We start from the raw sequence: 9,027 nt of genomic DNA, 5'->3' as shown, positions 1-9,027 counted from the left end.
TCATATAGATGACATCTGTTCACTCGCATTCCGTAAGCTCTGTTATCTAAGGCATAAGCTTCGAAACGCCTCCGCTAACGTTAAGCGCTTAGGCTATAATACTCTAATTAGACCCAAGCTCGAATATGCTTGCATAATTTGGGACCCGTATAGAAAGTCTAACATAGGAAAGCTCGACAGCATTCAAAGGAAAGCTATTAGATTCATATATCCAAAATTTCTACCCACTGACTCCCCCTGAGATTTCATGTATGCTAACGGTATTGAACAACTACAGATAAGAAGACGAAGTTTTCGTTTAGATTTTCTTTCATTACTTCTTAACAATAAACTCAGACTTGACCCTTCTGCTTACCTTTCCCCAATGCCAACACGGAGTACACGACACTATCACAAAGCTCTTTTAAAACCACATTTTGCCCGGACCAATTCGTACAAGTTTTCCTTTTTCCCACGCATCATATCCGACTGGAACTCATTAACCGAACCTAATCAACCCTGAAAAATCAGACTTGCTTTCCTCAGCCATGTTTCATAGTGCGCATTATGTATTTTTTTTCTTCTTTGTCTTGCACTGCTGTATTGTTGCATTACTGCACTATTGTTGCTGTATTGTTGTCTTTTTGTTGCTATAATTTTGCTTTTTGGGAACCTGCCCTTCCTGCTTGGACCTTACCAAGGTCTGCAGTATGTACATAAATGAAATAAAATGTAATAAATTAACCGATAAACCCACGTCAACCAAATTCGGCGCGCAGTGACATTTAGTCATCCTCCATCTCAAATAAACGTCATTTTACGCCTAACTCTTTATCGAACGACGCAAGGCCTGCGGACATGTTTTGCGTCCACTTTCATCGGACACGAAACCGCGAACATAGCCAAGTTATGCATTCGCATTAATAACGGATCAACACTTCGAAGGAAAGGTACTCGTTTCGACACAAAACTAAGAAAGAAAGGCAGAAATAATTCTCAGAATTTCAGGCTGTTCCTCGCCGCTAGAGGGATATATCGGGTATTTTGAGAACAGCGTCCCATTTATGCAATTCATTATTAGGGTTATTGATCTTAACGATAGCCTTTGTACGAAAATGTATTAAATTCACCATTAAAAATAAACGAACAAAATTTCAAAATGAAACTGATTTCAAGAAAATTCTAGCAGGTCATAAAGTCTAACATCCTCCAGGACATAATTCTTTCTTTGTGCAGATGGCGCTACAGTTCCTGAAGCTGAGTGCGCCCAAGAACTTTACAGTATAGTGCCTAGAATATACTGGCCAGTATTCTAGGCACTATATTTACAGTGTGTTCATAGCTGTGTTCAATGGTGAAAATGCTACATCAGTACCTGCATCAGACAAGACTAACTATTAACATGCGTGAGGTGATCATCAGTGCGCCTGGAATTTTGAACTTGATCAGAAACCTGAAAATTTCCTAAGTTCCGATCATCTTGGTTTTAGCAATAAACCAATAAAGTTCTAAAGAATATTTCTGTTGCTTTATGTCCTATCATAACAGCGATTTTTAATCATAAGTTATCTACTGTTGAAGACCCTCATCGCTGGCGAATAACAAAAGTAATTCCCAGTTACAAAACTGGACATCGGAGTTCTCCCATCAAATACCGTCGGTTATTCTTAACATCACTGTCTGCAAATGTTTAGAACATGTCTTATACACTGAAATCATTAATTATCTCGGAGAATATAACTTAATTATTAACTACCAGCACGCTTTTCGTAAAGGCTATTTATGTAAACCACAACTAGCAGGTTTTATTAATGAACTACATGTAGTACATTCATCACTTTATCTGGGTTTTGAAGTTGACGCAGTTTTTTAAAATTTTTCTAAAGCGTTTGATAAAGTGCTCCACCATAGGTTCCTACTTAAACTCAAGCAACTGAACATTCACTTGATATCACTGCATGGGTACAAGATTTTCTATCAAGCCGAACTCAGTACACTTCAGCTAAAAATGATGAGCCATAATCAGGAAACGTAACCTCCGCATTTCCACAGGGTAATGTGTTAGGTCTCTTACGTTTTAAATCAATATTCATTACTTGCCTAAACGTGTGAAGTCCAGTTTCAGGTTATTTGCTGCTGATTGTGTGATTAACCTTACCATAACTGTCAACATAAACTGCTAAACTTTACCATGGGACCTTGTTCTATCGGGTTAATGTCTCTCAAAATATCTAGAACTAAACTGATGTCTTTCCTTGCAGTAACCGCAAAACGGCTATTCCCTTAATAACACTGGCCTTGAACTTACAACCTCTTATAAGTACCTTGGTGTTCACCCTCAGTTAAACTTGTGATGGAACCATGACGTTAATCTAACTCTGGTTTCGGCTAACCGCTCACTGGGCTTCTTAGAGCGTACCCTTAAACAGGCCCATCAATGTTAACGACTAGCGTACGCAACACTGATACATCCCAAAGTTGAATCTGCGTCAGCTATTTGCGATCCTGAGCAGGCATACTTAATAACATCGAAGCCTTCAAGAACCACGCTATGCAGTTCATTTTCTGAGGTTATTCATACCGCGACACTACTAAAATATCGCGTTCAGTTTTGAAGGCTTAGTGAGCCGCCTCAAGATGAAGGTTTGAAGGTTTTGCTCCAGCAGAAATTGGAGCACATGTAGTAAGAAATTGGCAGTGGTTTAGGTCTGGTCAAACCTGCAGGATTGCGAAAGCAACGAGGAGAGAGAGAGAGAGAGACGACGGAGAGCGCGCGGCAGCGGCGGCGGCCCCGGCGCGCTAGCTATGCGCCGCCACTGCGCATGCGCCACTGGCGAGCGCGGCGGCGGCACCTCTGAGTCACCCACGCAGCGACGGCGGCGACGCGCCAGCTGTGCGCCATGTGACGTCACTGCTCCTCGTGCATGCGCAGTATGGCCTTTCCTCGGCTCCGCGAAATGGCTCGGCGACTCGCGTAGTGTTGCTTTCGCAACAAAAGTTGCAATTTTTTGCGATTACCTCTGCTGAGATTCCCGAGGCAAAGGGCGTCTGTATGGCGCCAGACATGGCCTCGTGACCTTTGCGCATGCAGCGCGGGAAAGAACAGCGCAATTAGAGATCTTGACACAAGATAAATGATAACCATCTGACATCAAAGCTACGAACAGCCAAACAAGGCACAATCTTAGAAAGAAAATGAAGAAAGAACAAAACAAACACAGAAGCAATACGAGCAAAATGCATTGTGTGCAAGAAACAGCCAACCACCAAAAGTACAACTGATCAAGGTGTGACTCATTAATAGAAACTGCAAATAAAAGCGGGTCATGATAACTTGCGATGTCAGCCAACTCGTTTTCGTTTCCTTTGTTTATTTCTTTGTTATAGGCTCCCTTCTAGCTTTCAGTACCATGAATAACGCTTTCAAGACATAGCCTGTTTCACCGTTTTTCATAAGTTGCATCATCATCCACTTCTTCATGCGGATTTTTTTGAGCCCGCGACTTCCATTCCTCCACGTCATGACCATCCATGCAAAGTTAAATGCCCCATCTGTCTTACTTATCATTTTGCGACATCATTAATTTCCCGCACACTCAAAGTTTGGAACTACTTACCGTAATCCATCAGAACCAAAATTTATCTAAGTTTCAAGAGTTTTTATGTTAATCTATAGCAATCTAGAAGCCTTATCGCATTTTTATTTTTTAGCGCCGCTTTTCCTATTAACTATGGATGTATCTGATCGCTTCCTGACGTTTCGATTTTTTTCCTGACTTGTAATTTCCTAATGTATGTCTTTTTTAGTTGTAATGGTAACAATGGCATTGTTTTTTATGGAAATTTCTGCTTTTGCTTATATTTATAAATATTCTTGTAGTTTAAGTTGTTTTGTGGACTTCCATTTCCTTTTGCCGACGCATGCTACTATTATGAGTTTGTAATTTACCCCCCATGCAATACCCTCAAACTGAGGGCCCGTGGGGATGTCCTGAATAAAAAAAAAATAAAAAGTTAGCTTTCGTCATGTTTTGGTTGCCGTGGCGTGGGCTAAACGGTTCCGTTCTGCCGTCAGGAAAACGGAGTTCCGTTTAAATATGAAGGTTAAATATGATTAAATATGAATTAAGTTTAAATATGAAGGTTACTTAGATAAAAATAAAACACCTAGCGGTCTCATTCGGTGGGAAAGTGATTCGGTTTACCTGAAAATGAGTCTTGTTTCTATTCCATGAAATATACATAGCTTGTACCGAGGCTATGATGGCGTCCATGACGTCAACGGAATTACAACTTTCAGCAAGGGAGCGCAGGAAGAAAACAGCACAAAAAAAATTATAATCGCGTTTTTCAGTGCAAGATCTCAGAAGGAAAGTGCTGCTTGCTTCGTAAAGAATGCTTCGTAAATACTCACCTTGACGACTTTATACTGGCGCCTTCTGTTGGTGACTATGGCGACTAATATTGCTTGGCAGATTAAGCTTGTGAAAACTGCGCCAGAACCAGCTGATGACGTCGAATCCCTTGTGAGGATATTGCGGTAAGTTCCAGAAGGCGGATTTATAGTTAACACCAACCGAAAATGAAAGAGCAAGTTTGTAGTGTTTTGACTCCGTGAAGACCGTTCCACACACGCCGTACTTGACTTTGCATGTGCTTTTTTTTTGTGCCGCGACATTGCTTTTGTGCTTAAGAAAACAAGGTCGTCGTGGATGCTCGAAGTGGTGTTATGAAAGCGTTTCTAATTTTGACGCGGTTAACGAAACGCTCTGCGTACGCGTTCCGTGTACTTGCACCCTTTCATGTCACTTATCAATCTTGCAACAATATTCGGAGCACTGAGTCGCCCTGCCCCAGAAGGGATGAAAATTTTAGAATCGCTGGTGGCAGACTGCGGCTTCACAATTGCCGTCTCTGTTTATAAGTTCAATTTCCTCTTGCGCGTGTGTGTTTTTGGGCTTTAGCTTGTAGGGTCTGCTCGCGGGCAGGTCAAATCTCGCGCCGCCCACCGCGGGTAGCCTCGGACCCCTTCTTCCCGAGTGGTGGGGCGGGGAGAGCGAGGCCAGGAGAAAGCCTTCTTAAGGCGCGACGGCGAAGGCTGGCTCTCTCTCTCTTGGACCAGCCCTGCCAGAGGACCACCTGCCCCCGCTGCCCCAACGACGACCGACCCCCCTGCCATGTGAGAGAATAAACCGTTTTGTACAAAGACCTGCCTCGAGTGACTGCCTGTGCGTCCCCGCGCAGAGGAATCGCCCACAAATAATGGCGCCCAGCGTGCGGCTTTAATTAACACCTTGTGTGGACGATTTCTTTGCCGATTTTGGGATGTGCAGCCAGACTCGTGGCAGGCCCTCTTTGTTCGGGGCCACGCCGGACCGATAGGGTTAAGGAGCGGGTCAGGCGGAATGTTCGCGGGGTAGCGACTTGTGTAGTGTTGTAAATTTGTTAGGGGTTTTGTGTTATTTATGTAGTTTTCGGGCGTTTTTTGTTGTGTATTTCCGTGTGTTTGTAGATAGATTGTTGTGTATATGAATGTTCTTGTTGCCATGAGCAGTTAGCCGGTGCGGCCGGACAGTTAGCGCGAACTATGCCTCCCAGAAAGGATGTTTCAGCCACGGCTTTGGATGGCGGGGCAGCCGGTAGTGAGACGGCCGACGCGGCGGCCGTAATGGGCCAGGTGACTGAGATGTTTGCCGCATTGGCCCGTCAGCTCGGTGCGGTGGCTGGCGCCAGCCAGGCCGCAGCATCGGTAGCATCGGCGACAACATCGCGCCCGCGGATAAATATGGAGGTCCCCTCCTTTTCCGGGTAAACGGACGCGAAATCAGTCAAAGAGTTTCTACAACAACTCGAGGACTACCAGACGGCTCTGGGCGCCCCAGATGACGTAATGCTAGGGCAGGTCCTGCCTGTAGCACTCGTCGAGAGCGCGGCGCGATGGAGGCGCTGCCAGCCGACTTTCCAGTCGATGGCGGACTTCAAAGACCGTTTCCGCGCCGAGTTCTTGCCGCCTGATTATGAGCGCCGGATGCTGGAGGAGCTCGCGTTGCGCACCCAACACCCAGAGGAAAGCCTCCTCGAGTACGTACGCGCAATGCAGGAGCTGTACAAGAGGGCAGATCCGACGGCAACCGACCGAGATCAGGTTGCGCGTGTGATCAGGCAGTGCCATCCACGCTTCAAGCCGTATCTGCGGGGCCGCAGTTTTACAAACCTCGAGGCCCTAGCGCAGGAGGCCAAGACCGTGCAGGCGGATTTACTGGCCGAACTGCGCTACCAGCCGCCCCCCAGGCCAGCCGAATCGCTAGAACCGGGATGCGCATGGGATGGAGGCCGAGAATGCGCGATGAGGGCTCGGCGCGCCGAGGTAATGGCCGTGGAAAGGCAGGCGGAACCCCCTGTTGTCCCTCGCGCGCTGGACCCGTACGCATTCGAGCAGCGGCGTCGTGCCGGCCTCACAGGCCGCGCGCCGAGCGAGAGTCAGGAAGGCGCGGAGAAAGGGGAGAGTCGTCCCCGACCGCTTCGTGGAACGAGGGGTCCTCCGTCCACGCGGCGGGTGAACGACCGGCTTTGCTGGAATTTCCACCAGCCCGGCCACATGGCACGCGAGTGCCAAGCTAGGCGTATGCAGGGAAACTCCAGACGCTGGCGGTGATGTCTGGTGGCACCGGCCTTTCACCGTCAGCGGGAGAATTTCATGGTTGTCAAGGCGCTAGTCAGGAAAAGAACTCCCGCGCCGGCGACGGGGAGGCCTTTGTCCCGCTCGCCTGTAGAGCTCAGGGAGTCGTTCCGCGCTCAAGCCCATTTATGCTAATGCAGTTAGCGGGTCGATGCTACTCTGCACTTGTAGACACGGGCTCAACGCTGTCACTGGTCGGTGACGAGGTGTACGAGGCCTGCCGGATAGGTAACATCCGGGTCAGACCGGCCGAAACCCCGTTAAGCTTAGCAGCTGGAGCGGCAAAGGCAAAGGGAGCAGTGCGTCTTACGATGCGCTTTGACGGCAGAAAGCGGAGACATCGCTTCGTCTATCTGCCTGGCTTGTCGATACCAGTAATTCTGGGAAGGGATTTTCTCTCGAGTGAAGGCATTGTGCTCGACATGGGGGAGAATGGCTATCGTTACAGCCAGCTCGCCCCCCTCATTCCCTTCGAAAGCGCATCCTTGCCCGGCTGTCCTGCACAAAAGGTGGGTGTCCACACCTGTGCGACAGAAAGGCAGGGGAGCTCCCTCGAGATGCTGATAGACGGTGGCCCGTTAGAAGCGATTATTGCGTCTTTCTCAGGACCCAGTAGTCAGCGCCGAAGGCTCGCGGAAACTTTACTCCCGTTTTCGGATTGCTTCACGGAGAAACCGGGCAGAACCGACCTGCTTCAGCACGAGATTCAGACGGGTGATACGCGCCCTTTCAGGTGTAACCCGAGGCCGTTGAGTGCGCATAAGAGGCAGCTTCTCGACTGTGCCCTTGACGAGATGATTGACACCGGTGCGGTGAGACCCTCACAAAGTCCCTGGGCGTCACCAATGGTTCTAGCACCGAAGAAAGATGGATCGGTCAGGCTGTGTGTTGATTATCGTAAGCTCAACTCACTGACGCCTACGGTTGCGTACCCTTTTCAGTCGATCGAGGCTGTGATGTACGCGTTAGGGAACGCGAGGTTCTTCACAGTCCTAGATGCAAGCAGAGGGTACCTGCAGATTGAGGTGGCCGAAGGTGATATTGAGAAAACCGCATTCACCTGCCACCGCGGGCTCTTCGAATTTACTCGACTCCCGTTTGGTTTGTCTAACGCCCCGAGCACGTTCATGCGACTGATGGACATCGTGCTGGGCGATGCAAGGTTCAACTACGCCATGGCGTACCTCGACGACGTTGTGATATTCTCACAGTCGTTCGAGGAGCACCTCATTCACCTGAATTCCGTTCTCGATAGAATGAGACGTGCCGGTCTAACCATTAAACCAAAGAAAGTGCAGTTGGCATCGAAGAGAGTGAACCTCTTGGGCTTTGTCGTGGATGATGGCACACTGAGACCGAATGATGACAAACTGCAGGCAATTCTGAACTACCCCTGCCCCATGGATGTGAAAAGCTTGCAGAGGTTTTTGGGGATGGTTGCGTTCTACAGGCAATTCATCCCGCGCTGTTCGGAGCTTGCAAGGCCGCTGAACCTGCTGTTGCGTAAAGGTTCGAAGTGGGTCTGGGGCAAGGAACAGAGTAACGCATTTGTTGCCTTGGCTCGCGCGATAGCGAATACCGCTAGTCTGCGCCTCCCCGACCTGAACAAGCAGTTTGTCTTGCAGACAGACGCTAGTGATTACGGTGTTGGAGCTGTTTTGTTACAGGAACACGAGGGCAAACTGCGCCCTGTCGCGTTCGCTAGTCGCACGCTCACATCGGCGGAGCGGAATTACTCCGTGACCGAAAAGGAATGCCTGGCGATAATGTTCGCATTGTCGAAGTTCGACATGTACCTAGACGGAGCGGTCTTCACCGTGCAGACAGATCATCAGGCATTGGTTAAAGAGGCTCAAGAACCCCGCAGGCAGACTCGCGAGATGGGCACTGACGTTGCAACGTTACGCGTACGCCATCGAGTACCGCCGGGGCAGCTTGAACAAGGTGGCCGATGCTTTATCGCGCGCACCGTGGAATGCTGGCGGAAGCGCTTCAGAGGCGCAGCCCAGCTTTGTAAAAAGCGGCGTCACCGCTGTTGGAGAGGAGGAGAGGGCGGACGGGAGTGTCGCGCCCGGTTTGGAGAAAGAGGAGACGGACAAAGGTCCCGCACGGTGCTGTGACGGAATGGAAACACAGCAGCTCGTGGCGGCGACCGCTCGCCTGCCTAGGAGCGAGGCAGAAAGAAATCTGTCTTGGGGAGTAGCGGTCAGTAGAGAAGAGCTGATCGAGGCCCAGAAAGCAGACGGTCTTTGCCAGCGGGTGCTGAAGGAGCTTGCGAGCAGCGCAGCTTGCACCGGGAACGCTGAGGGCAAATACGACGCGTATCTGCTGGGCGATGATGGCTTGCTGCTCCGCTACATCCCCCAACT

This window comes from Amblyomma mixtum, chromosome 7 (genome assembly GCF_055824585.1).
Source record: "Amblyomma mixtum isolate Tamu chromosome 7, ASM5582458v1, whole genome shotgun sequence".
NCBI classification, from domain to species: domain Eukaryota; kingdom Metazoa; phylum Arthropoda; class Arachnida; order Ixodida; family Ixodidae; genus Amblyomma; species Amblyomma mixtum.
The sequence above is the reverse complement of the archived record's forward strand: the minus strand, read 5'-3'. Positions refer to the sequence as shown.